The 26,879-nt window shown below is 36.8% G+C and overlaps 1 protein-coding gene and 1 non-coding gene across 2 annotated transcripts in view; one reads left to right on the forward strand and one right to left on the reverse strand.

The window, feature by feature from the left end:
* Positions 1–26,879, forward strand: part of LOC144893653 (uncharacterized) — a 1,023,192-nt gene that overhangs the window by 419,787 nt on the left and 576,526 nt on the right. The window lies entirely within an intron of this gene.
* On the reverse strand, positions 16,747–16,910 carry LOC137435895 (U1 spliceosomal RNA). Its single transcript, XR_010986188.2, has one exon. It is a non-coding gene; the product is annotated as a U1 spliceosomal RNA (small nuclear RNA).

Genomic DNA, 26,879 nt, shown 5'->3' on the forward strand with positions numbered 1-26,879 from the left:
TGTTCTAAGAATCTAAGTCTTGTTCTAAGAATCTAAGCTAAGAAGAATCTAAGTCTTGTTCTGAGAATCTAAGTCTTGTTCTAAGAATCTCAGCTAAGAACAATCTAAGTCTTGTTCTGAGAATCTAAGTCTTGTTCTAAGAATCTAAGCTAAGAAGAATCTAAGTCTTGTTCTGAGAATCTAAGTCTTGTTCTAAGAATCTAAGCTAAGAAGAATCTAAGTCTTGTTCTGAGAATCTAAGTCTTGTTCTAAGAATCTAAGTCTTGTTCTAAGAATCTAAGTCTTGTTCTAAGAATCTAAGTCTTGTTCTAAGAATCTAAGTCTTGTTCTAAGAATCTAAGTCTTGTTCTAAGAATCTAAGTCTTGTTCTGAGAATCTAAGTCTTGTTCTAAGAATCTAAGTCTTGTTCTAAGAATCTAAGTCTTGTTCTGAGAATCTAAGTCTTGTTCTAAGAATCTAAGTCTTGTTCGAAGAATCTAAGTCTTGTTCTCAGAATCTAAGTCTTGTTCTAAGAATCGAAGCTAAGAAGAATCTCAGTCTTGTTCAAACAAGAATCTATGTCTTGTTCTCAGAATCTATGTCTTGTTCTAAGAATCGAAGCTAAGAAGAATCTCAGTCTTGTTCAAACAAGAATCTATGTCTTGTTCTCAGAATCTAAGTCTTGTTCTAAGAATCTAAGTCTTGTTCTAAGAATCTAAGTCTTGTTCTGAGAATCTAAGTCTTGTTCTAAGAATCTAAGTCTTGTTCTAAGAATCTTCGTCTTGTTCTGAGAATCTAAGTCTTGTTCTAAGAATCTAAGTCTTGTTCTAAGAATCCAAGTCTTGTTCTAAGAATCTAAGACTTGTTCTAAGAATCTAAGTCTTGTTCTGAGAATCTAAGTCTTGTTCTAAGAATCTAAGTCTTGTTCTAAGAATCTAAGTCTTGTTCTAAGAATCTAAGTCTTGTTCTAAGAATCTAAGTCTTGTTCTGAGAATCTAAGTCTTGTTCTGAGAATCTAAGTCTTGTTCTAAGAATCTAAGTCTTGTTCTAAGAATCTAAGTCTTGTTCTAAGAATCTAAGTCTTGTTCTAAGAATCTAAGTCTTGTTCTAAGAATCTTCGTCTTGTTCTGAGAATCTATGTCTTGTTCTCAGAATCTAAGTCTTGTTCTAAGAATCTAAGCTAAGAAGAATCTAAATCTTGTTCTGAGAATCTAAGTCTTGTTCTAAGAATCTAAGCTAAGAAGAATCTAAGTCTTGTTCTGAGAATCTAAGTCTTGTTCTAAGAATCTAAGTCTTGTTCTAAGAATCTAAGCTAAGAAGAATCTAAGTCTTGTTCTGAGAATCTAAGTCTTGTTCTAAGAATCTCAGCTAAGAACAATCTAAGTCTTGTTCTGAGAATCTAAGTCTTGTTCTAAGAATCTAAGCTAAGAAGAATCTAAGTCTTGTTCTGAGAATCTAAGTCTTGTTCTAAGAATCTAAGCTAAGAAGAATCTAAGTCTTGTTCTGAGAATCTAAGTCTTGTTCTAAGAATCTAAGTCTTGTTCTAAGAATCTAAGTCTTGTTCTAAGAATCTAAGTCTTGTTCTAAGAATCTAAGTCTTGTTCTAAGAATCTAAGTCTTGTTCTAAGAATCTAAGTCTTGTTCTGAGAATCTAAGTCTTGTTCTAAGAATCTAAGTCTTGTTCTAAGAATCTAAGTCTTGTTCTGAGAATCTAAGTCTTGTTCTAAGAATCTAAGTCTTGTTCTAAGAATCTAAGTCTTGTTCTAAGAATCTAAGTCTTGTTCTAAGAATCTAAGTCTTGTTCTAAGAATCTAAGTCTTGTTCTAAGAATCTAAGTCTTGTTCTAAGAATCTAAGTCTTGTTCGAAGAATCTTCGTCTTGTTCTGAGAATCTATGTCTTGTTCTCAGAATCTAAGTCTTGTTCTAAGAATCTAAGCTAAGAAGAATCTAAGTCTTGTTCTGAGAATCTAAGTCTTGTTCTAAGAATCTCAGCTAAGAAGAATCTAAGTCTTGTTCTGAGAATCTAAGTCTTGTTCTAAGAATCTAAGCTAAGAAGAATCTAAGTCTTGTTCTGAGAATCTAAGTCTTGTTCTAAGAATCTAAGCTAAGAAGAATCTAAGTCTTGTTCTGAGAATCTAAGTCTTGTTCTAAGAATCTAAGTCTTGTTCTAAGAATCTAAGTCTTGTTCTAAGAATCTAAGTCTTGTTCTAAGAATCTAAGTCTTGTTCTAAGAATCTAAGTCTTGTTCTAAGAATCTAAGTCTTGTTCTGAGAATCTAAGTCTTGTTCTAAGAATCTAAGTCTTGTTCTAAGAATCTAAGTCTTGTTCTGAGAATCTAAGTCTTGTTCTAAGAATCTAAGTCTTGTTCTAAGAATCTAAGTCTTGTTCTAAGAATCTAAGTCTTGTTCTAAGAATCTAAGTCTTGTTCTAAGAATCTAAGTCTTGTTCTAAGAATCTAAGTCTTGTTCTAAGAATCTAAGTCTTGTTCGAAGAATCTTCGTCTTGTTCTGAGAATCTATGTCTTGTTCTCAGAATCTAAGTCTTGTTCTGAGAATCTAAGTCTTGTTCTAAGAATCTAAGCTAAGAAGAATCTAAGTCTTGTTCTGAGAATCTAAGTCTTGTTCTAAGAATCTAAGTCTTGTTCTAAGAATCTAAGCTAAGAAGAATCTAAGTCTTGTTCTGAGAATCTAAGTCTTGTTCTAAGAATCTAAGCTAAGAAGAATCTAAGTCTTGTTCTGAGAATCTAAGTCTTGTTCTAAGAATCTAAGCTAAGAAGAATCTAAGTCTTGTTCTGAGAATCTAAGTCTTGTTCTAAGAATCTAAGCTAAGAAGAATCTAAGTCTTGTTCTGAGAATCTAAGTCTTGTTCTAAGAATCTAAATCTTGTTCTAAGAATCTAAGCTAAGAAGAATCTAAGTCTTGTTCTGAGAATCTAAGTCTTGTTCTAAGAATCTAAGCTAAGAAGAATCTAAGTCTTGTTTTGAGAATCTAAGTCTTGTTCTAAGAATCTAAGCTAAGAAGAATCTAAGTCTTGTTCTGAGAATCTAAGTCTTGTTCTAAGAATCTAAGCTAAGAAGAATCTAAGTCTTGTTCTGAGAATCTAAGTCTTGTTCTAAGAATCTAAGCTAAGAAGAATCTAAGTCTTGTTCTAAGAATATAAGCAAAGAAGAATCTAAGTCTTGTTCTAAGAATCGAAGCTAAGAAGAATCTAAGTCTTGTTCTAAGAATCTAAGCAAAGAAGAATCTAAGTCTTGTTCTCAGAATCTAAGCGAAGAAGAATCTAAGTCTTGTTCTAAGAATCTAAGCGAAGAAGAATCTAAGTCTTGTTCGAAGAATCTAAGCTAAGAAGAATCTAAGACTTGTTCTAAGAATCTAAGTCTTGTTCGAAGAATCTAAGTCTTGTTCTCAGAATCTAAGTCTTGTTCTAAGAATCTAAGTCTTGTTCGAAGAATCTAAGTCTTGTTCTCAGAATCTAAGTCTTGTTCTAAGAATCTAAGTCTTGTTCTAAGAATCTTCGTCTTGTTTGAAGAATCTAAGTCTTGTTCTCAGAATCTAAGTCTTGTTCTAAGAATCGAAGCTAAGAAGAATCTCAGTCTTGTTCAAACAAGAATCTATGTCTTGTTCTCAGAATCTAAGTCTTGTTCTAAGAATCGAAGCTAAGAAGAATCTCAGTCTTGTTCAAACAAGAATCTATGTCTTGTTCTCAGAATCTAAGTCTTGTTCTAAGAATCTAAGTCTTGTTCTAAGAATCTAAGTCTTGTTCTGAGAATCTAAGTCTTGTTCTAAGAATCTAAGTCTTGTTCTAAGAATCTTCGTCTTGTTCTGAGAATCTAAGTCTTGTTCTAAGAATCTAAGTCTTGTTCTAAGAATCCAAGTCTTGTTCTAAGAATCTAAGACTTGTTCTAAGAATCTAAGTCTTGTTCTGAGAATCTAAGTCTTGTTCTAAGAATCTAAGTCTTGTTCTAAGAATCTAAGTCTTGTTCTAAGAATCTAAGTCTTGTTCTAAGAATCTAAGTCTTGTTCTGAGAATCTAAGTCTTGTTCTGAGAATCTAAGTCTTGTTCTAAGAATCTAAGTCTTGTTCTAAGAATCTAAGTCTTGTTCTAAGAATCTAAGTCTTGTTCTAAGAATCTAAGTCTTGTTCTAAGAATCTTCGTCTTGTTCTGAGAATCTATGTCTTGTTCTCAGAATCTAAGTCTTGTTCTAAGAATCTAAGCTAAGAAGAATCTAAATCTTGTTCTGAGAATCTAAGTCTTGTTCTAAGAATCTAAGCTAAGAAGAATCTAAGTCTTGTTCTGAGAATCTAAGTCTTGTTCTAAGAATCTAAGCTAAGAAGAATCTAAGTCTTGTTCTGAGAATCTAAGTCTTGTTCTAAGAATCTAAGCTAAGAAGAATCTAAGTCTTGTTCTGAGAATCTAAGTCTTGTTCTAAGAATCTCAGCTAAGAAGAATCTAAGTCTTGTTCTGAGAATCTAAGTCTTGTTCTAAGAATCTAAGCTAAGAAGAATCTAAGTCTTGTTCTGAGAATCTAAGTCTTGTTCTAAGAATCTAAGCTAAGAAGAATCTAAGTCTTGTTCTGAGAATCTAAGTCTTGTTCTAAGAATCTAAGTCTTGTTCTAAGAATCTAAGTCTTGTTCTAAGAATCTAAGTCTTGTTCTAAGAATCTAAGTCTTGTTCTAAGAATCTAAGTCTTGTTCTAAGAATCTAAGTCTTGTTCTGAGAATCTAAGTCTTGTTCTAAGAATCTAAGTCTTGTTCTAAGAATCTAAGTCTTGTTCTGAGAATCTAAGTCTTGTTCTAAGAATCTAAGTCTTGTTCTAAGAATCTAAGTCTTGTTCTAAGAATCTAAGTCTTGTTCTAAGAATCTAAGTCTTGTTCTAAGAATCTAAGTATTGTTCTAAGAATCTAAGTCTTGTTCTAAGAATCTAAGTCTTGTTCGAAGAATCTTCGTCTTGTTCTGAGAATCTATGTCTTGTTCTCAGAATCTAAGTCTTGTTCTAAGAATCTAAGCTAAGAAGAATCTAAGTCTTGTTCTGAGAATCTAAGTCTTGTTCTAAGAATCTCAGCTAAGAAGAATCTAAGTCTTGTTCTGAGAATCTAAGTCTTGTTCTAAGAATCTAAGCTAAGAAGAATCTAAGTCTTGTTCTGAGAATCTAAGTCTTGTTCTAAGAATCTAAGCTAAGAAGAATCTAAGTCTTGTTCTAAGAATCTAAGTCTTGTTCTAAGAATCTAAGTCTTGTTCTAAGAATCTAAGTCTTGTTCTAAGAATCTAAGTCTTGTTCTAAGAATCTAAGTCTTGTTCTAAGAATCTAAGTCTTGTTCTGAGAATCTAAGTCTTGTTCTAAGAATCTAAGTCTTGTTCTAAGAATCTAAGTCTTGTTCTGAGAATCTAAGTCTTGTTCTAAGAATCTAAGTCTTGTTCTAAGAATCTAAGTCTTGTTCTAAGAATCTAAGTCTTGTTCTAAGAATCTAAGTCTTGTTCTAAGAATCTAAGTCTTGTTCTAAGAATCTAAGTCTTGTTCTAAGAATCTAAGTCTTGTTCGAAGAATCTTCGTCTTGTTCTGAGAATCTATGTCTTGTTCTCAGAATCTAAGTCTTGTTCTGAGAATCTAAGTCTTGTTCTAAGAATCTAAGCTAAGAAGAATCTAAGTCTTGTTCTGAGAATCTAAGTCTTGTTCTAAGAATCTAAGTCTTTTTTTTTTTTTTTTTTTTTTTTTTTTTTTTTTGTATACAAGGTCGAGGCTCGTGAAAGAGCGAACATTAATCACACAGAAAGACAAACCGACACATAAAACATATAACATAGGGAGCGGTAGACAAGATGGGGAGAGAGGGGGAAGGACACAAACACAACATTTGAGAGCAGGGACCGAGAGACATGGAGACATCGAGAGATCTGAGAGAGGGCGAGGGCTTTGGGGGGGGGGGGGGGGCGTGGGAAGGGGGCGGTGGGAGAGGTATAAAACATATGGACACTGCCAGGACTTCCAGGAAAGAAGTTGGAATTTCAAACAAGGTGGATCTGGGGTGAATTAGCGGGGGTAGAAAAGATCAAGGTTTTGGATGGGGGAAGATAAGAGATGGTGGTTAACAGCTGTTTTAAAGACCTGGAGGGAGGAGTGGGATTGAAGGGAGTGAGGGAGTTTGTTCCAGAGGCGGGAGAAAAGAGGAATGAAAGAGTGAAGGTGAGCAGAGAGCCGAGATTTCGGCAGTTTAACCATCAGAGGGTTGCTGGCAGATCTTGTGCGACCTGTAGGAATATTTGGGGGACAGAGCACAGAGAGAGCTGGGGGTGCAAGGCCGGAGAGGAGTCGGTAGAAGACAGAAAGACCACCTACCTGCCTGCGGTGAGTGAGTGAAAGGCCCTCAGAGATAGCTTCATCGCGGGAGATTCCAATAATTCTGAAAGCTTTGGTTTCAACAGCGTGAAGCCGAGCTAGGTGTGAGGCAGGAGCACCGGCCCATAGGGGAGAACAGTATTCCATTGAGCTGCGGATGAAAGCCTTGTATGTGGTGAGGAGCTCAGGTGTGCCGAGGAAGGACTTCGCACGACGGAGGATGCCCAGTCGGCGACTGGCTTTGGAGGCCAGCTTGGAAATGTGGTTTTCCCAAGAAAGATCATGGCAGATAGTGAGACCCAAAATCTTGAGCGACAGAACTTCTTGGAGAGGATTGTTGAGAAAGTAGATGGGAGGGTTGTCCAGTCGATCTTTTCGGAGAGACATAGTAAGAGTGTGAGATTTGTCAGGATTGAAAGACATGTTCCACTTGTTTGACCAGTCTGTGATTTTGTCCAGGTCTTCAGAGAGTGAGGAGGCAGCAGACTGCCGATCTGAGGGAAGAGGAATGGAGCGGCAGAGAGTGGAGTCATCAGCAAAGAGATAGAGAGGATTTTCGAGAGAGTCAGAGAGATCATTGATGAAGACCAGAAAAAGCACGGGGCCCAGAACACTGCCTTGGGGAACTCCAGCCTGAACAGGAAGAGGAGATGAGAGAAACCCATTCAGGGCCACACGTTGACGACGACTAGAGAGGAAGTCCGCCAGCCATGCGTGGAGATTTCCATGGATACCAAAGGAGGAGAGTTTGGTGAGCAGAGCGGGGTGCCAGACCGTGTCGAAGGCACGTGATATGTCGAGGGAGACAGCTCTAATTTCCTGTTTGGCATTGAGGACCTCCATCCATTGTTGAGACAGCAGAAGCAGCATGTCCAGAGTAGAGTGACCTGGTCTGAAACCAAATTGATGATCAGAGATCAAGCCATTGGAGAAGAGGAAAGATTTCATATCCGAAGCAATGATGGATTCCATGACTTTGCTGATAATTGGGAGAAGGCTGATTGGTCTGTAGTTGCTAGGATCTGTTTTTGCACCTTTTTTGTGCAAAGCGGTGATGTTGGCTGATTTCCAAGCAGATGGCAGTTGACCTTGAGCAAAAGAGAGGGTGAAGAGAACAGAGAGAGGGTGAGATAGAGCAGCAGAGCAGGATTTTAGGACCCGTGGGCTGATGCCGTCGGGTCCAGTTGCAGAATCAGAGTCGAGGGTTGACAGAAACTTTTCCACCTTGTCAGGAGGAAAGGACACGGAGTCCAGGAGCAGCAGGGTACGACTGGGTATGGTGGGTACAGAGAGGGATGGGTTTGGGACACAAGATTTAGAGGCAAACACAGAGTTGAGGCATTCAGCTTTTTCACGTGCGGAGTCAGCTGTGTAGCCGTTTGAGGTAAGGGAGGGGATGGAGGGGGAACAAACACCAGAAACGGATTTGACCAGACGCCACCAGGATTTGGAAGAGGGAGACAGATAAGAGAGTTCGGTCTTGAGAACGGAGAGATATTGTTTCCTGGCTCTCCTGAGGGTGGACACACACTTGTTTCGGGCTTTGTGAAAGGAAATGAGATTTCCTTCCGTTGGATTTGCTTTCCAGGAGACGAAGGCAAGTTGTTTCTGGGCAACAGTCTTGTTCTAAGAATCTAAGCTAAGAAGAATCTAAGTCTTGTTCTGAGAATCTAAGTCTTGTTCTAAGAATCTAAGCTAAGAAGAATCTAAGTCTTGTTCTGAGAATCTAAGTCTTGTTCTAAGAATCTAAGCTAAGAAGAATCTAAGTCTTGTTCTGAGAATCTAAGTCTTGTTCTAAGAATCTAAGCTAAGAAGAATCTAAGTCTTGTTCTGAGAATCTAAGTCTTGTTCTAAGAATCTAAATCTTGTTCTAAGAATCTAAGCTAAGAAGAATCTAAGTCTTGTTCTGAGAATCTAAGTCTTGTTCTAAGAATCTAAGCTAAGAAGAATCTAAGTCTTGTTTTGAGAATCTAAGTCTTGTTCTAAGAATCTAAGCTAAGAAGAATCTAAGTCTTGTTCTGAGAATCTAAGTCTTGTTCTAAGAATCTAAGCTAAGAAGAATCTAAGTCTTGTTCTGAGAATCTAAGTCTTGTTCTAAGAATCTAAGCTAAGAAGAATCTAAGTCTTGTTCTGAGAATCTAAGTCTTGTTCTAAGAATCTAAGTCTTGTTCTAAGAATCTAAGTCTTGTTCGAAGAATCTAAGTCTTGTTCTCAGAATCTAAGTCTTGTTCTAAGAATCTAAGTCTTGTTCTAAGAATCTAAGCTAAGAAGAATCTAAGTCTTGTTCTGAGAATCTAAGTCTTGTTCTAAGAATCTAAGTCTTGTTCTAAGAATCTAAGTCTTGTTCTAAGAATCTAAGCTAAGAAGAATCTAAGTCTTGTTCTGAGAATCTAAGTCTTGTTCTAAGAATCTAAGTCTTGTTCTAAGAATCTAAGCTAAGAAGAATCTAAGTCTTGTTCTGAGAATCTAAGTCTTGTTCTAAGAATCTAAGTCTTGTTTTAAGAATCTAAGTCTTGTTCGACGAATCTAAGTCTTGTTCTCAGAATCTAAGTCTTGTTCTAAGAATCTAAGTCTTGTTGGAAGAATCTAAGTCTTGTTCTAAGAATCTAAGTCTTGTTCGAAGAATCTAAGTCTTGTTCTAAGAATCTAAGCTAAGAAGAATCTAAGTCTTGTTCTGATAATCTAAGTCTTGTTCTAAGAATCTAAGTCTTGTTCTAAGAATCTAAGCTAAGAAGAATCTAAGTCTTGTTCTGAGAATCTAAGTCTTGTTCTAAGAATCTAAGCTAAGAAGAATCTAAGTCTTGTTCTGAGAATCTAAGTCTTGTTCTAAGAATCTAAGCTAAGAAGAATCTAAGTCTTGTTCTGAGAATCTAAGTCTTGTTCTGAGAATCTAAGTCTTGTTCTAAGAATCTACGTCTTGTTCTAAGAATCTAAGCTAAGAAGAATCTAAGTCTTGTTCTGAGAATCTAAGTCTTGTTCTAAGAATCTAAGTCTTGTTCTAAGAATCTAAGTCTTGATCTAAGAATCTAAGTCTTGTTCGAAGAATCTAAGTCTTGTTCGAAGAATCTAAGTCTTGTTCGAAGAATCTAAGCTAAGAAGAATCTAAGTCTTGTTCTAAGAATCTAAGTCTTGTTCGAAGAATCTAAGCTAAGAAGAATCTAAGTCTTGGTCTAAGAATCTAAGTCTTGTTCGAAGAATCTAAGCTAAGAAGAATCTAAGTCTTGTTCGAAGAATCTAAGCTAAGAAGAATCTAAGTCTTGTTCTAAGAATCTAAGTCTTATTCAAAGAATCTAAGTCTTGTTCTCAGAATCTAAGTCTTGTTCTAAGAATCTTAGTCTTGTTCGAAGAATCTAAGTCTTGTTCTCAGAATCTAAGTCTTGTTCTAAGAATCTAAGTCTTGTTCTAAGAATCTTCGTCTTGTTCTCAGAATCTAAGTCTTGTTCTAAGAATCTAAGTCTTGTTCGAAGAATCTAAGTCTTGTTCTCAGAATCTAAGTCTTGTTCTAAGAATCTAAGTCTTGTTCTAAGAATCTTCGTCTTGTTCGAAGAATCTAAGTCTTGTTCTCAGAATCTAAGTCTTGTTCTAAGAATCGAAGCTAAGAAGAATCTCAGTCTTGTTCAAACAAGAATCTATGTCTTGTTCTCAGAATCTAAGTCTTGTTCTAAGAATCGAAGCTAAGAAGAATCTCAGTCTTGTTCAAACAAGAATCTATGTCTTGTTCTCAGAATCTAAGTCTTGTTCTAAGAATCTAAGTCTTGTTCTAAGAATCTAAGTCTTGTTCTGAGAATCTAAGTCTTGTTCTAAGAATCTAAGTCTTGTTCTAAGAATCTTCGTCTTGTTCTGAGAATCTAAGTCTTGTTCTAAGAATCTAAGTCTTGTTCTAAGAATCCAAGTCTTGTTCTAAGAATCTAAGACTTGTTCTAAGAATCTAAGTCTTGTTCTGAGAATCTAAGTCTTGTTCTAAGAATCTAAGTCTTGTTCTAAGAATCTAAGTCTTGTTCTAAGAATCTAAGTCTTGTTCTAAGGATCTAAGTCTTGTTCTGAGAATCTAAGTCTTGTTCTGAGAATCTAAGTCTTGTTCTAAGAATCTAAGTCTTGTTCTAAGAATCTAAGTCTTGTTCTAAGAATCTAAGTCTTGTTCTAAGAATCTAAGTCTTGTTCTAAGAATCTTCGTCTTGTTCTGAGAATCTATGTCTTGTTCTCAGAATCTAAGTCTTGTTCTAAGAATCTAAGCTAAGAAGAATCTAAATCTTGTTCTGAGAATCTAAGTCTTGTTCTAAGAATCTAAGCTAAGAAGAATCTAAGTCTTGTTCTGAGAATCTAAGTCTTGTTCTAAGAATCTAAGTCTTGTTCTAAGAATCTAAGCTAAGAAGAATCTAAGTCTTGTTCTGAGAATCTAAGTCTTGTTCTAAGAATCTCAGCTAAGAAGAATCTAAGTCTTGTTCTGAGAATCTAAGTCTTGTTCTAAGAATCTAAGCTAAGAAGAATCTAAGTCTTGTTCTGAGAATCTAAGTCTTGTTCTAAGAATCTAAGCTAAGAAGAATCTAAGTCTTGTTCTGAGAATCTAAGTCTTGTTCTAAGAATCTAAGTCTTGTTCTAAGAATCTAAGTCTTGTTCTAAGAATCTAAGTCTTGTTCTAAGAATCTAAGTCTTGTTCTAAGAATCTAAGTCTTGTTCTAAGAATCTAAGTCTTGTTCTGAGAATCTAAGTCTTGTTCTAAGAATCTAAGTCTTGTTCTAAGAATCTAAGTCTTGTTCTGAGATTCTAAGTCTTGTTCTAAGAATCTAAGTCTTGTTCTAAGAATCTAAGTCTTGTTCTAAGAATCTAAGTCTTGTTCTAAGAATCTAAGTCTTGTTCTAAGAATCTAAGTCTTGTTCTAAGAATCTAAGTCTTGTTCTAAGAATCTAAGTCTTGTTCGAAGAATCTTCGTCTTGTTCTGAGAATCTATGTCTTGTTCTCAGAATCTAAGTCTTGTTCTAAGAATCTAAGCTAAGAAGAATCTAAGTCTTGTTCTGAGAATCTAAGTCTTGTTCTAAGAATCTCAGCTAAGAAGAATCTAAGTCTTGTTCTGAGAATCTAAGTCTTGTTCTAAGAATCTAAGCTAAGAAGAATCTAAGTCTTGTTCTGAGAATCTAAGTCTTGTTCTAAGAATCTAAGCTAAGAAGAATCTAAGTCTTGTTCTGAGAATCTAAGTCTTGTTCTAAGAATCTAAGTCTTGTTCTAAGAATCTAAGTCTTGTTCTAAGAATCTAAGTCTTGTTCTAAGAATCTAAGTCTTGTTCTAAGAATCTAAGTCTTGTTCTAAGAATCTAAGTCTTGTTCTGAGAATCTAAGTCTTGTTCTAAGAATCTAAGTCTTGTTCTAAGAATCTAAGTCTTGTTCTGAGAATCTAAGTCTTGTTCTAAGAATCTAAGTCTTGTTCTAAGAATCTAAGTCTTGTTCTAAGAATCTAAGTCTTGTTCTAAGAATCTAAGTCTTGTTCTAAGAATCTAAGTCTTGTTCTAAGAATCTAAGTCTTGTTCTAAGAATCTAAGTCTTGTTCGAAGAATCTTCGTCTTGTTCTGAGAATCTATGTCTTGTTCTCAGAATCTAAGTCTTGTTCTGAGAATCTAAGTCTTGTTCTAAGAATCTAAGCTAAGAAGAATCTAAGTCTTGTTCTGAGAATCTAAGTCTTGTTCTAAGAATCTAAGTCTTGTTCTAAGAATCTAAGCTAAGAAGAATCTAAGTCTTGTTCTGAGAATCTAAGTCTTGTTCTAAGAATCTAAGCTAAGAAGAATCTAAGTCTTGTTCTGAGAATCTAAGTCTTGTTCTAAGAATCTAAGCTAAGAAGAATCTAAGTCTTGTTCTGAGAATCTAAGTCTTGTTCTAAGAATCTAAATCTTGTTCTAAGAATCTAAGCTAAGAAGAATCTAAGTCTTGTTCTGAGAATCTAAGTCTTGTTCTAAGAATCTAAGCTAAGAAGAATCTAAGTCTTGTTTTGAGAATCTAAGTCTTGTTCTAAGAATCTAAGCTAAGAAGAATCTAAGTCTTGTTCTGAGAATCTAAGTCTTGTTCTAAGAATCTAAGCTAAGAAGAATCTAAGTCTTGTTCTGAGAATCTAAGTCTTGTTCTAAGAATCTAAGCTAAGAAGAATCTAAGTCTTGTTCTGAGAATCTAAGTCTTGTTCTAAGAATCTAAGTCTTGTTCTAAGAATCTAAGTCTTGTTCGAAGAATCTAAGTCTTGTTCTCAGAATCTAAGTCTTGTTCTAAGAATCTAAGTCTTGTTCTAAGAATCTAAGCTAAGAAGAATCTAAGTCTTGTTCTGAGAATCTAAGTCTTGTTCTAAGAATCTAAGTCTTGTTCTAAGAATCTAAGTCTTGTTCTAAGAATCTAAGCTAAGAAGAATCTAAGTCTTGTTCTGAGAATCTAAGTCTTGTTCTAAGAATCTAAGTCTTGTTCTAAGAATCTAAGCTAAGAAGAATCTAAGTCTTGTTCTGAGAATCTAAGTCTTGTTCTAAGAATCTAAGTCTTGTTTTAAGAATCTAAGTCTTGTTCGACGAATCTAAGTCTTGTTCTCAGAATCTAAGTCTTGTTGGAAGAATCTAAGTCTTGTTCTAAGAATCTAAGTCTTGTTCTGAGAATCTAAGTCTTGTTGGAAGAATCTAAGTCTTGTTCTGAGAATCTAAGTCTTGTTCTAAGAATCTAAGTCTTGTTTTAAGAATCTAAGTCTTGTTCGACGAATCTAAGTCTTGTTCTCAGAATCTAAGTCTTGTTGGAAGAATCTAAGTCTTGTTCTAAGAATCTAAGTCTTGTTGGAAGAATCTAAGTCTTGTTCTAAGAATCTAAGTCTTGTTCGAAGAATCTAAGTCTTGTTCTAAGAATCTAAGCTAAGAAGAATCTAAGTCTTGTTCTGATAATCTAAGTCTTGTTCTAAGAATCTAAGTCTTGTTCTAAGAATCTAAGCTAAGAAGAATCTAAGTCTTGTTCTGAGAATCTAAGTCTTGTTCTAAGAATCTAAGCTAAGAGGAATCTAAGTCTTGTTCTGAGAATCTAAGTCTTGTTCTAAGAATCTAAGCTAAGAAGAATCTAAGTCTTGTTCTGAGAATCTAAGTCTTGTTCTGAGAATCTAAGTCTTGTTCTAAGAATCTCCGTCTTGTTCTAAGAATCTAAGCTAAGAAGAATCTAAGTCTTGGTCTAAGAATCTAAGTCTTGTTCGAAGAATCTAAGCTAAGAAGAATCTAAGTCTTGTTCGAAGAATCTAAGCTAAGAAGAATCTAAGTCTTGTTCTAAGAATCTAAGTCTTGTTCAAAGAATCTAAGTCTTGTTCTCAGAATCTAAGTCTTGTTCGAAGAATCTAAGCTAAGAAGAATCTAAGTCTTGTTCTAAGAATCTAAGTCTTGTTCTAAGAATCTAAGTCTTGTTCGAAGAATCTAAGCTAAGAAGAATCTAAGTCTTGTTCTGAGAATCTAAGTCTTGTTCTCAGAATCTAAGTCTTGTTCGAAGAATCTAAGCTAAGAAGAATCTAAGTCTTGTTCTGAGAATCTAAGTCTTGTTCTAAGAATCTAAGTCTTGTTCTAAGAATCTAAGTCTTGATCTAAGAATCTAAGTCTTGTTCGAAGAATCTAAGTCTTGTTCGAAGAATCTAAGTCTTGTTCGAAGAATCTAAGCTAAGAAGAATCTAAGTCTTGTTCTAAGAATCTAAGTCTTGTTCGAAGAATCTAAGCTAAGAAGAATCTAAGTCTTGTTCGAAGAATCTAAGCTAAGAAGAATCTAAGTCTTGTTCTAAGAATCTAAGTCTTGTTCAAAGAATCTAAGTCTTGTTCTCAGAATCTAAGTCTTGTTCGAAGAATCTAAGCTAAGAAGAATCTAAGTCTTGTTCTAAGAATCTAAGTCTTGTTCAAAGAATCTAAGTCTTGTTCTCAGAATCTAAGTCTTGTTCTAAGAATCTTAGTCTTGTTCGAAGAATCTAAGTCTTGTTCTCAGAATCTAAGTCTTGTTCTAAGAATCTACGTCTTGTTCTAAGAATCTTCGTCTTGTTCGAAGAATCTAAGTCTTGTTCTCAGAATCTAAGCGAAGAAGAATCTGAGAATGTAAACCTTATCTTGCACCTCATCGACATAAATAACCTTCCTCTGCTCTGGAAAACCCTCTCTTCCTATTTGCAGATGCCCATATTGTGTCATACAGTGATCTGCACCTCTCTCTGCTGATCTGGAAATGATTCGAGACTTGTCTGATAAATGGAGCATGTCCTTCAATCCTGGAAAGTCCCAGTCTCACTCGGTCGCTCCGAATGCATCGCAAACGAACTTGCTTATCGATTTCCTTGGTCATGATCACGTGGAGGCGGATCACTCATCATTAACTCTTCAGACTGCTGAGACCCTTTCGACCTTTGAAAGACCTTTTAACACAACTAAGACGCTTAAGATCGCAAAGACCCTGAAAGAACCAGAGGACCCAAAAGTCCCCAACAACCCAAAATACCCAGAGGACCCAAAAGACCTGTGTCGGCGCCAATTTGGAGGCACTAATTATTCTTTAAATTGTTTTTTCATTTAATGATTTTTGTTTGATCAGCTGTTCACAGGTTATCACATTTTTACCTGATATGACCTTTGACCTCGGGAACCCAATTTCTAATTCGTTAAGCTTTACATCATTATAACTACCTGTACCACGTTTGAATTCGATCACTTCAGCCGTTCTCAATTTATATACCTATGACAGACTTTGCCCTTTGACCCCAAAGTCCGATGATGCGACTTCATTGAATCACATGACATTACAATGTGTCTCAATGACCATCCCCTTTGTTAATTTTCCTCGCACTACTTGTCCATCCAAGAACAGGTTGGATGGGATCGTCCTTTCTGGTGGTAAGATGAACTGTTGTGCATGATAGACCGAGTTCAGGCAGGTCTTTCACCGTAAGATGCAAGGGCATCATTTATAAGACCAGCCTCAGCATTGGCTAATCACAATTTAAAAAATTCCAACATAGGAATACCCAGATGAACAATTCATCACATTATAATTGGGCATTTAGGGGAAAAGAAGATGGGAGTTTTCCGGAGGATTTATGCTTTCAGGTTGTCCGTCCGTCCGTCCTTTATAGGTTTTCGTTACCGCGATAACTTGACAACGGCTAAAGGGATCTGAGTCAAACTTGGTACAAGTACAGTGCATTCAGAAAGTATTCAGACCCCTTCACTTTTTCACATTTTGTTATGTTGCAGCCTTATGCTGAAATCGTTTAAATTCATTTTTTCCCTCATCAATCTACACTCAATACCCCATAATGACAAAGAGAAAACAGGATTTTAGAAAGTTTTGCAAATTTATTAAAAATAATAAACTGAAATATCACATTGACATAAGTATTCAGACCCTTTGCTGTGACACTTGAAATTTATCTCAGGTGCCTCCCATTTCTCTTGATCATCTTTGAGATGTTTCTACACCTTGATTTGAGTCCACCTGTGGTAAGTTCAATTGATTGGACATGATTTGGAAAGGCACACACCTACCTGTCTATATAAGGTCTCACAGGTGACGATGCACATCAGAGCAAAAACCAAGCCATGAGGTCGAAGGAACTGCCTGCAGAGCTCAGAGACAGGATTGTGTCGAGGCACAGATCTGGGGAAGCCTACAAAAAAATCTCTGCTGCATTGAAGGTTCCCACGAGCACAGTGGCCTCCATAATTCTTAAATGGAAGAAGTTTGGAACAACCAGGACTCTTCCTCGAGCTGGCCGCCCGGCCAAAGTGAGCAATCGGGGGAGAAGGGCCTTGGTAAGAGAGGTGACCAAGAACCCGATGGTCACTCTGGCTGAGCTCCAGAGATCCTGTGTGGAGATGGGAGAAACTTCCAGAAGGACAACCATCACTACAACACTCCACCGATCTGGGCTTTATGGCAGAGTGGCCAGACGGAACCCTCTCCTCGGTGAAAGACACGTGAAAGCCCGCTTGGAGTTTGCAAAAAAGCACCTAAAGGACTCTCAGACTGTGAGAAACAAGATTCTGTGGTCTTTCATGTTTCTTTCACTGCCGAGGAATTTTTCGTAGCGAACTTTTGAAACTCGCTCCTGCTGTTTGATACGAAACTGAAAGGGAGAAGCTCGGGATGTGCTCCTATACCAAGCAGCTAGCTTGCGCTTGCCAAGCCAGCCGTTCCTTAACGGTTTTGAATGGAGTGCTTGCTCAAATGCTTAAACCACTTGGCAATCTCTGCGCAAGAAACTTGGTAAATGAACACACACCCAATGTTCTTGAGATCCGACCAGAGATCGACTGTAATCCACATACCCCAAAGAGGAACGACCCTTTTTTCCGCTCCCGTTGTGAGCGGGTGAACGAGTAATCATTAAATGAAAAAAGGAAATTGAAGGAATAATTCGTGCCCCCAAATTAGCGCAGACACAAGTTCACCTGTTATTATTTTCAATATCAGGGGAGAGCGCGAACGCAGTCCCCCACTACCACAAATTGTACAGTCGAGTTTCCCACATTTGGGGAAATCGCAAGGGTCAACCCCCCCGGAGTGCAATGGGGAGGTCTCGCCCTGAGAGCACTACCTTTTTGATCAAAGTGCTTCTCCTGTCAGGTAAGTATGACGTGTTTACTCCCAGGAGCTCCTTTTATTAGTACGAGCACCACCTTACTTAACCAGGACGTTTTCAACACCTTCCCCTCAATATTTATTTAAATGGTGAATGTTGCGCGAGCTTTACAAACACATCCTAATCTGAGTATTAGATTCGATATTCTGATTTAGATATTTGGAGAATTTCTCACTTTGCTGCTGATTTTGGAGCAAATTATATAAACGTTTTAGCGATCGCATGCCATCTGAGGACGCTGCCCTTCATGACGCTGACAATTGTATGAATGACGTCATGACGCTGGGTACCGTATGCATGACGTCATGACGCTAGATATTGAGTTGCGATTTTTCCAACTTGCTTGTTTCACCTTGTTATCTTGAAACAAACATCGATTTGAAAACACTCCATCTCCATCGCACGTGGATCTCTGTGTCCATGGTTGATGGAAGATTAAATCGTCACGATAAAAGGAAACGTTTTGAACCTTGTAGTTGAGTTTGTGGATGGGAATGTGTTCACGCGGTCTTAATCTTATCGATCGTTACTTATAACCACTAGGGGACCCTTTGGTCCATTGGACCAAATTTGCATTGGTCTTCAACGCCTTGAGGCATATCTGCCTGCCGGACTCGCTGGGGTGAGGAGGCTGGGGTGGAGGGGTGGGCGTCTTTTGAGTTTCCTGGGTGTTTTGGGTTGTCGGGGACTTTTGGGTGTTTTGGATCTTCAGGGTATTTTGGGTCTTCGGGGTCTTCTGGGTATTTTGGGTTGTTGTGGACTTTTGGGTCTGCGAGGTGTTTTGGGTGTTTTGGATCTTCAGGGTCTTTTGGGTCTTCGGGGTCTTCTGGGTGTTTTGGGTCATCTGGGTCTTTTGGTTCCTGGGGAACTTTTAGGTCTTCTGCGTCTTTTGGGTCCTTGGGAACTTTTGGGTCCTCTGGGTTTTTAGGGGTCTTTGGGGGTCTTTGGGATATTTGGTGTGTTAAATGGTCTTTCAAAGGTCGAACGGGTCTCAGCAGTCTGAAGAGTTAATGATGAGTGATTTGCCTCCATGTTTCGACCTTTCCCCGGAAACATTGGTCTGTACTCAACAGGATCCGAACACTCCATTGAAGGACATCACACCACCTCCACAAGTGGAATTTCAAAGAAATTTGACGAAGCGTTTCGGGCAATCCACCTTACACCAGATCGGGCTGTGACTTGGCTGTTCAACCCTGACTTAGATCTGTGAGCTGTAATTTGTCATTCGCAACATCAGATGAGAGTTAGAATGGAAAATGCCCCATGAACCCCAATCCCCCACAGCCCTTTCCCACAATATTCCAGGGATACCATTGTGTGTTTTCCTTCTGTTGCAAATGTGCTGGCTGTTGCAAAATCTCATGCATACCATCTCATGAGTTAGTAATCTGTCTGGTAAATATCAAGTTTCTCATACTTTGTGGTGTTTCAGCAATTTAAATCCGAAAAGACCGTCTGGACAACCTTCCTATCTACTTTCTGAACAATCCTCTCCAAGAAGTTCTGTCACTCAAGCTTTTGGGTCTCACCATCTGCCATGATCTTTCCTGGGAAAACCACATTTCCAAGCTGGCCTCCAAAGCCAGGCGTCGACTGGGCATCCTCCGTCATGCGAAGTCCTTCCTTGTGTTCCGGATCCATCACTTCCACACTTGTTGTTATTATATACTTGTAGGATTTTTAGTTTCAGGTAATATTGTTCTTAAGACTTTTGTGTGAACTAAAGATGACTTTAGTAAAAGGTGAAAATAAATGTTTGTGAAGGAAAAAGGAAAACGCCGCAAAGAAACTGGAAGAAGAGAGATCGAGATGGGCAGGGAGAGGAGGAAAGATCTGTGAGTCACATCGAGGCTGCGAGCGGACTTTTTCGATATTGGTCGCGAATGAGTTGAGACTTCCCAGGAAAGGGATTGGCCGCGACATTGTCACATATTGTGAGTGCAATTAAACCTGCGTCTCAGGTTTTATCACCAAGTGTGAATTATTGTTGGAGGGAGCAAGTGCCTCCATTTCAGGCCTGCATGCCATTTTGTCCTCAAAGAGATTGTCTGCTTGGTGCATATTGTTTTGTCGTTGGGATTCCCATACCGACATCATCGTGTGGAGGTCGCCGTTGGCTGCCATATCACCTCAATTCCATGTCGACATCTCACCTCGTAACTCCTCATCCACAGTCGTGCCCATACCTGCCTGTTGTTTTGCCGTTCTGCATGACCTCCAATTCCACCCAGCATGCGGATCCGTGCACAGACTTTGGGGAATGTTACATGCCACTCACGTTTGGCGTATCATGAGTTCATTGCTTTGAGAGCATTGGCGAATGATGGTACCATCACATGTATTGTTCAATTGATGCAAGTGATATTTTCATTGTACTTTCTTTAAGAGTGTTATTATTGTGCATGTGAGAGTTCTTAATACAATTACTTGTTTTGTTCTACAATTGCATTGGTGTGGTTTTACCATGGTTTATTGGAACACTCACAATAACAAATCTTTCTGCCGTGTTCCCGCTCCAGACTCTGAGGTGCACCGTAAACGGGGTTTGGGGCGGTAATACGTAACACTTGGCACACCTGAGCTCCTCACGACATACAAGGCTTTCATCTGCATCTCAATGGAATACAGTTCTCCCCTCTGGGCTGGTGCTCCTGCCTCACACCTAGCTCAGCTTCACGCTGTTGAAACCAAAGCTTTCAGAATCATTGGAATCTCCCGCGATGATGCTACCTCCTAGGGCCTTTCACTCACTCACCACAGGCAGGTTGGTGGTCTTTCTGTCTTCTACCGACTCCTCTCCAGCGTTGCTCCTCCAGCTCTGTCTGTTCTCTGTCCCCCAAATATTCCTACAGGTCGCACAAGATCTGCCTGCAACCCTCTTCTGATGAAACTGCCAAAATCAAAACTCTCTCTATTCACCTTCACTCTTTCATTCGTCTTTCGTCCCACCTCTGGAACTAACTTCCTCACTCTCTTCAATCCCTCTCTTCCCTCCAGGTCTTACAAACAGCTGTTCACCACCATCGCTGCTCTTCCCACATCCAAAACTTTGATCTTTTCTACCACCGTTAATTCACCCCAGATCCACTTTTTTGAAATACCGACTTCTTTCCTGGAAGTTCTAACAGTGTCCATGTGTTTTATACAGTGTATCCCGAACCCTCCCTCCCCCCACCCCAAGCCCTCTCCCTTCCACCGATCTACCGACGTCCCTGTTCTCTACTGTTGTTGTGCTTTCCTCTCTCTCCCCCTCTTGTTTCCTGCTTCCTTAATTGTATGTTTCATGTGTCCGTGCATGTTTTCATGTTTAATGTGCTTGCCTCGAGCGAGCTTTGTAACGAGGCTCGATTCTGTATACAATTTATTTTTAAAGAGTGTTTCTTCCGTGCAGTATCCACCACAAATGTGTGGGCGTTTTGGTTTAATTTGTCACAAGAGAGAACTGCAGCTTGAATGTGCTGGATACATCAATAGCATTTGACCTCTTGGTGTAAAAGCCCCATTTCCCCCTCAAAGGTGTTCCTTCCGAGCCTGTTGCCATCCTTTTCCAGGAGGGCTGAGAGGCGGTCAACCATTAACCTCCCGAAGGTTGCATTGCATTTTGGCTTATCAGCTGCTGCTTTACCGTTTTGCTCGTGTTCCCCTCGCACTGTTTTGAGATGCTACCAGGACAACAAGCTTCAATTGGATAAAACGAACCTGTCTCATGATGGTTCAAATCCAGCATTCCCTGCCGACATCGAAGAATCTAAATCTTGTTCAAAGAATCTGAGCGAAGAAGAATCTCAATCTTGTTCTAAGAATCTAAGCGAAGAAGAATCTCAATCTTGTTCTAAGAATCTGAGCGAAGAAGAATCTCAATCTTGTTCTAAGAATCTAAGCGAAGAAGAATCTAAGTCTTGTTCTCAGAATCTAAACGAAGAAGAATCTCAGTCTTGTTCTAAGAATATAAGCAAAGAAGAATCTAAGTCTTGTTCTAAGAATATAAGCAAAGAAGAATCTAAGTCTTGTTCTAAGAATATAAGCAAAGAAGAATCTAAGTCTTGTTCTAAGAATCGAAGCTAAGAAGAATCTAAGTCTTGTTCTAAGAATATAAGCAAAGAAGAATCTAAGGCTTGTTCTAAGAATCTAAGCAAAGAAGAATCTACGTCTTGTTCTCAGAATCTAAGCGAAGAAGAATCTAAGTCTTGTTCTAAGAATCTAAGCGAAGAAGAATCTAAGTCTTGTTCTAAGAATCTAAGCGAAGAAGAATCTAAGTCTTGTTCTAAGAATCTAAGCAAAGAAGAATCTAAGTCTTGTTCTCAGAATCTAAACGAAGAAGAATCTAAGTCTTGTTCTAAGAATCGAAGCTAAGAAGAATCTCAGTCTTGTTCTAAGAATATAAGCAAAGAAGAATCTAAGTCTTGTTCTAAGAATATAAGCAAAGAAGAATCTAAGTCTTGTTCTAAGAATCGAAGCTAAGAAGAATCTAAGTCTTGTTCTAAGAATCTAAGCAAAGAAGAATCTAAGTCTTGTTCTCAGAATCTAAGCGAAGAAGAATCTAAGTCTTGTTCTAAGAATCTAGGCGAAGAAGAATCTAAGTCTTGTTCTAAGAATCTAAGCGAAGAAGAATCTAAGTCTTGTTCTAAGAATCTAAGCAAAGAAGAATCTAAGTCTTGTTCTCAGAATCTAAACGAAGAAGAATCTAAGTCTTGTTCTAAGAATCGAAGCTAAGAAGAATCTCAGTCTTGTTCTAAGAATATAAGCAAAGAAGAATCTAAGTCTTGTTCTAAGAATATAAGCAAAGAAGAATCTAAGTCTTGTTCTAAGAATCGAAGCTAAGAAGAATCTAAGTCTTGTTCTAAGAATCTAAGCGAAGAAGAATCTAAGTCTTGTTCTAAGAATCGAAGCTAAGAAGAATCTCAGTCTTGTTCTAAGAATCTAAGCGAAGAAGAATCTCAGTCTTGTTCTAAGAATCTCAGCGAAGAAGAATCTAAGTCTTGTTCTAAGAATCTAAGCGAAGAAGAATCTAAGTATTGTTCTAAGAATCTAAGCTAGGAAGAATCTCAGTCTTGTTCTAAGAATCTAAGCGAAGAAGACTTTAAGTCTTGTTCTAAGAATCTAAGTCTTGTTCTAAGAATCTAAGCCAAGAAGAATCTCAGTCTTGTTCTAAGAATCTAAGCAAAGAAGAATCTAAGTCTTGTTCTAAGAATCTAAGCGAAGAAGAATATAAGTCTTGTTCTTAGAATCTAAGCAAAGAAGAATCTATGTCTTGTTCTAAGAATCCAAGTGAAGAAGAATCTAAGTCTTGTTCTAAGAATCTAAGCTAAGAAGAATCTCAGTCTTGTTCTAAGAATCTAAGCGAAGAAGAATCTAAGTCTTGTTCTAAGAATATAAGCAAAGAAGAATCTAAGTCTTGTTCTAAGAATATAAGCAAAGAAGAATCTAAGTCTTGTTCTAAGAATCGAAGCTAAGAAGAATCTAAGTCTTGTTCTAAGAATATAAGCAAAGAAGAATCTAAGGCTTGTTCTAAGAATCTAAGCAAAGAAGAATCTAAGTCTTGTTCTCAGAATCTAAGCGAAGAAGAATCTAAGTCTTGTTCTAAGAATCTAAGCGAAGAAGAATCTAAGTCTTGTTCTAAGAATCTAAGCGAAGAAGAATCTAAGTCTTGTTCTAAGAATCTAAGCAAAGAAGAATCTAAGTCTTGTTCTCAGAATCTAAACGAAGAAGAATCTAAGTCTTGTTCTAAGAATCGAAGCTAAGAAGAATCTCAGTCTTGTTCTAAGAATATAAGCAAAGAAGAATCTAAGTCTTGTTCTAAGAATATAAGCAAAGAAGAATCTAAGTCTTGTTCTAAGAATCGAAGCTAAGAAGAATCTAAGTCTTGTTCTAAGAATCTAAGCAAAGAAGAATCTAAGTCTTGTTCTCAGAATCTAAGCGAAGAAGAATCTAAGTCTTGTTCTAAGAATCTAAGCGAAGAAGAATCTAAGTCTTGTTCTAAGAATCTAAGCGAAGAAGAATCTAAGTCTTGTTCTAAGAATCTAAGCAAAGAAGAATCTAAGTCTTGTTCTCAGAATCTAAACGAAGAAGAATCTAAGTCTTGTTCTAAGAATCGAAGCTAAGAAGAATCTCAGTCTTGTTCTAAGAATATAAGCAAAGAAGAATCTAAGTCTTGTTCTAAGAATATAAGCAAAGAAGAATCTAAGTCTTGTTCTAAGAATCGAAGCTAAGAAGAATCTAAGTCTTGTTCTAAGAATCTAAGCGAAGAAGAATCTAAGTCTTGTTCTAAGAATCGAAGCTAAGAAGAATCTCAGTCTTGTTCTAAGAATCTAAGCGAAGAAGAATCTCAGTCTTGTTCTAAGAATCTCAGCGAAGAAGAATCTAAGTCTTGTTCTAAGAATCTAAGCGAAGAAGAATCTAAGTATTGTTCTAAGAATCTAAGCTAGGAAGAATCTCAGTCTTGTTCTAAGAATCTAAGCGAAGAAGACTTTAAGTCTTGTTCTAAGAATCTAAGTCTTGTTCTAAGAATCTAAGCCAAGAAGAATCTCAGTCTTGTTCTAAGAATCTAAGCAAAGAAGAATCTAAGTCTTGTTCTAAGAATCTAAGCGAAGAAGAATATAAGTCTTGTTCTTAGAATCTAAGCAAAGAAGAATCTATGTCTTGTTCTAAGAATCCAAGTGAAGAAGAATCTAAGTCTTGTTCTAAGAATCGAAGCTAAGAAGAATCTCAGTCTTGTTCTAAGAATCTAAGCGAAGAAGAATCTAAGTCTTGTTCTAAGAATCTAAGCGAAGAAGAATCTAAGTCTTGTTCTAAGAACCTAAGCGAAGAAGAATCTAAGTCTTGTTCTAAGAATCCAAGTGAAGAAGAATCTAAGTCTTGTTCAAACAAGAATCTATGTCTTGTTCTCAGAATCTAAGTCTTGTTCTAAGAATTTAAGTCTTGTTCTAAGAATCTAAGTCTTGTTCTAAGAATCTAAGTCTTGTTCTAAGAATCTTCGTCTTGTTCTGAGAATCTAAGTCTTGTTCTAAGAATCTAAGTCTTGTTCTAAGAATCCAAGTCTTGTTCTAAGAATCTAAGTCTTGTTCTAAGAATCTAAGTCTTGTTCTGAGAATCTAAGTCTTGTTCTAAGAATCTAAGTCTTGTTCTAAGAATCTAAGTCTTGTTCTAAGAATCTAAGTCTTGTTCTAAGAATCTAAGTCTTGTTCTGAGAATCTAAGTCTTGTTCTGAGAATCTAAGTCTTGTTCTAAGAATCTAAGTCTTGTTCTAAGAATCTAAGTCTTGTTCTAAGAATCTAAGTCTTGTTCTAAGAATCTAAGTCTTGTTCTAAGAATCTAAGTCTTGTTCTAAGAATCTAAGTCTTGTTCGAAGAATCTTCGTCTTGTTCTGAGAATCTATGTCTTGTTCTCAGAATCTAAGTCTTGTTCTAAGAATCTAAGCTAAGAAGAATCTAAGTCTTGTTCTGAGAATCTAAGTCTTGTTCTAAGAATCTAAGCTAAGAAGAATCTAAGTCTTGTTCTGAGAATCTAAGTCTTGTTCTAAGAATCTAAGTCTTGTTCTAAGAATCTAAGCTAAGAAGAATCTAAGTCTTGTTCTGAGAATCTAAGTCTTGTTCTAAGAATCTAAGCTAAGAAGAATCTAAGTCTTGTTCTGAGAATCTAAGTCTTGTTCTAAGAATCTAAGCTAAGAAGGATCTAAGCTAAGAAGAATCTAAGTCTTGTTCTGAGAATCTAAGTCTTGTTCTAAGAATCTAAGCTAAGAAGAATCTAAGTCTTGTTCTGAGAATCTAAGTCTTGTTCTAAGAATCTAAGTCTTGTTCTAAGAATCTAAGTCGTGTTCTAAGAATCTAAGTCTTGTTCTGAGAATCTAAGTCTTGTTCTAAGAATCTAAGTCTTGTTCTGAGAATCTAAGTCTTGTTCTAAGAATCTAAGTCTTGTTCTAAGAATCTAAGTCGTGTTCTAAGAATCTAAGTCTTGTTCTAAGAATCTAAGTCGTGTTCTAAGAATCTAAGTCTTGTTCTAAGAATCTAAGTCTTGTTCTAAGAATCTAAGTCTTGTTCTAAGAATCTAAGTCGTGTTCTAAGAATCTAAGTCGTGTTCTAAGAATCTAAGTCGTGTTCTAAGAATCTAAGTCTTGTTCTAAGAATCTAAGTCTTGTTCGAAGAATCTAAGTCTTGTTCTGAGAATCTAAGTCTTGTTCTCAGAATCTAAGTCTTGTTCTAAGAATCTAAGTCATGTTCTAAGAATCTAAGCGAAGAAGAATCTAAGTCTTGTTCTGAGAATCTAAGTCTTGTTCTAAGAATCTAAGCTAAGAAGAATCTAAGTCTTGTTCTGAGAATCTAAGTCTTGTTCTAAGAATCTAAGTCTTGTTCTGAGAATCTAAGTCTTGTTCTAAGAATCTAAGCGAAGAAGAATCTAAGTCTTGTTCTGAGAATCTAAGTCTTGTTCTAAGAATCTAAGCTAAGAAGAATCTAAGTCTTGTTCTGAGAATCTAAGTCTTGTTCTAAGAATCTAAGTCTTGTTCTAAGAATCTAAGTCTTGTTCTAAGAATCTAAGTCTTGTTCTAAGAATCTAAGTCTTGTTCTAAGAATCGAAGCTAAGAAGAATCTCAGTCTTGTTCAAACAAGAATCTATGTCTTGTTCTCAGAATCTAAGTCTTGTTCTAAGAATCTAAGTCTTGTTCTAAGAATCTACGTCTTGTTCTGAGAATCTAAGTCTTGTTCTAAGAATCTAAGTCTTGTTCTAAGAATCTTCGTCTTGTTCTGAGAATCTAAGTCTTGTTCTAAGAATCTAAGTCTTGTTCTAAGAATCTAAGCTAAGAAGAATCTAAGTCTTGTTCTGAGAATCTAAGTCTTGTTCTAAGAATCTAAGCTAAGAAGAATCTAAGTCTTGTTCTGAGAATCTAAGTCTTGTTCTAAGAATCTAAGCTAAGAAGGATCTAAGCTAAGAAGAATCTAAGTCTTGTTCTGAGAATCTAAGTCTTGTTCTAAGAATCTAAGCTAAGAAGAATCTAAGTCTTGTTCTGAGAATCTAAGTCTTGTTCTAAGAATGTAAGTCTTGTTCGAAGAATCTAAGTCTTGTTCTGAGAATCTAAGTCTTGTTCTAAGAATCTAAGTCTTGTTCTAAGAATCTAAGTCGTGTTCTAAGAATCTAAGCGAAGAAGAATCTAAGTCTTGTTCTGAGAATCTAAGTCTTGTTCTAAGAATCTAAGCTAAGAAGAATCTAAGTCTTGTTCTGAGAATCTAAGTCTTGTTCTAAGAATCTAAGTCTTGTTCTGAGAATCTAAGTCTTGTTCTAAGAATCTAAGCGAAGAAGAATCTAAGTCTTGTTCTGAGAATCTTAGTCTTGTTCTAAGAATCTAAGCTAAGAAGAATCTAAGTCTTGTTCTGAGAATCTAAGTCTTGTTCTAAGAATCTAAGTCTTGTTCTAAGAATCTAAGTCTTGTTCTAAGAATCTAAGTCTTGTTCTAAGAATCTAAGTCTTGTTCTAAGAATCGAAGCTAAGAAGAATCTCAGTCTTGTTCAAACAAGAATCTATGTCTTGTTCTCAGAATCTAAGTCTTGTTCTAAGAATCTAAGTCTTGTTCTAAGAATCTAAGTCTTGTTCTGAGAATCTAAGTCTTGTTCTAAGAATCTAAGTCTTGTTCTAAGAATCTTCGTCTTGTTCTGAGAATCTAAGTCTTGTTCTAAGAATCTAAGTCTTGTTCTAAGAATCCAAGTCTTGTTCTAAGAATCTAAGACTTGTTCTAAGAATCTAAGTCTTGTTCTGAGAATCTAAGTCTTGTTCTAAGAATCTAAGTCTTGTTCTAAGAATCTAAGTCTTGTTCTAAGAATCTAAGTCTTGTTCTAAGAATCTAAGTCTTGTTCTGAGAATCTAAGTCTTGTTCTGAGAATCTAAGTCTTGTTCTAAGAATCTAAGTCTTGTTCTAAGAATCTAAGTCTTGTTCTAAGAATCTAAGTCTTGTTCTAAGAATCTAAGTCTT

Source organism: Myxine glutinosa, chromosome 9, assembly GCF_964187855.1.
Source record: "Myxine glutinosa chromosome 9, kmMyxGlut1.1, whole genome shotgun sequence".
NCBI classification, from domain to species: Eukaryota; Metazoa; Chordata; class Myxini; order Myxiniformes; family Myxinidae; genus Myxine; species Myxine glutinosa.